Consider the following 708-nt stretch of genomic DNA (forward strand, 5'->3'; position numbering starts at 1 on the left):
TTCTTCCTTCTTCCTTTTTGCTTCCTTTTCCTTAATTATTTTCCTTTCTCGTCGTTGTCGCGTCGTTGTCGATATAACCCCCTCGAGATAACTTCGACATGAGGGCGGTCGATATATATACCCCCTCTCGACCGTGATAACTTATACAACGGCAGCACCTCCCCTCGGCCCTCTCGCTCGACCAAAACTCTCGAGGACACCCAAACCCTAGAGAGAAAACGATGTTGGTCTCCTACCCCCTCCCGCCGCGCCCCTACCCGATAAATTAACTCTCTCGAGGCCACCCAAATTTACCAAGTTAAAAGAGCGTTGTCGTTGAGGCCACCCCAAACCCTTGAAGCGTTGTTGTGTCGAGGCGACCTCAAACCCTAGAGAAGCAGCGTCGAGGCCACTAACATGATTCCTTATTGTGATTAGCTAGCTAGTTCTACGTTTGCCACTAAGAATATCTTTGGACTGAGCTGAAGGCAAATTTCACCCTACCGCTAGAGGAGGATCCGGAGAATCCAGTTAAAGAAGATGGCAACCCTAATGAGGAGGTGGAGGAAAGAGCTGAACCAGTTTGTCGAAAAAAAAGACACCAGAGTTCATCGGCAAATATGAGAAGATCAAATATCACTGGCCCGCATTTGTGGCCCACAAGACATCGGAAAAGAGTAAGAAGATGTCGGAGACAAACAAGAAAAATGCAGCGAAGAAGAAGCTTCA

Source organism: Triticum aestivum, chromosome 4A, assembly GCF_018294505.1.
Source record: "Triticum aestivum cultivar Chinese Spring chromosome 4A, IWGSC CS RefSeq v2.1, whole genome shotgun sequence".
NCBI classification, from domain to species: domain Eukaryota; kingdom Viridiplantae; phylum Streptophyta; class Magnoliopsida; order Poales; family Poaceae; genus Triticum; species Triticum aestivum.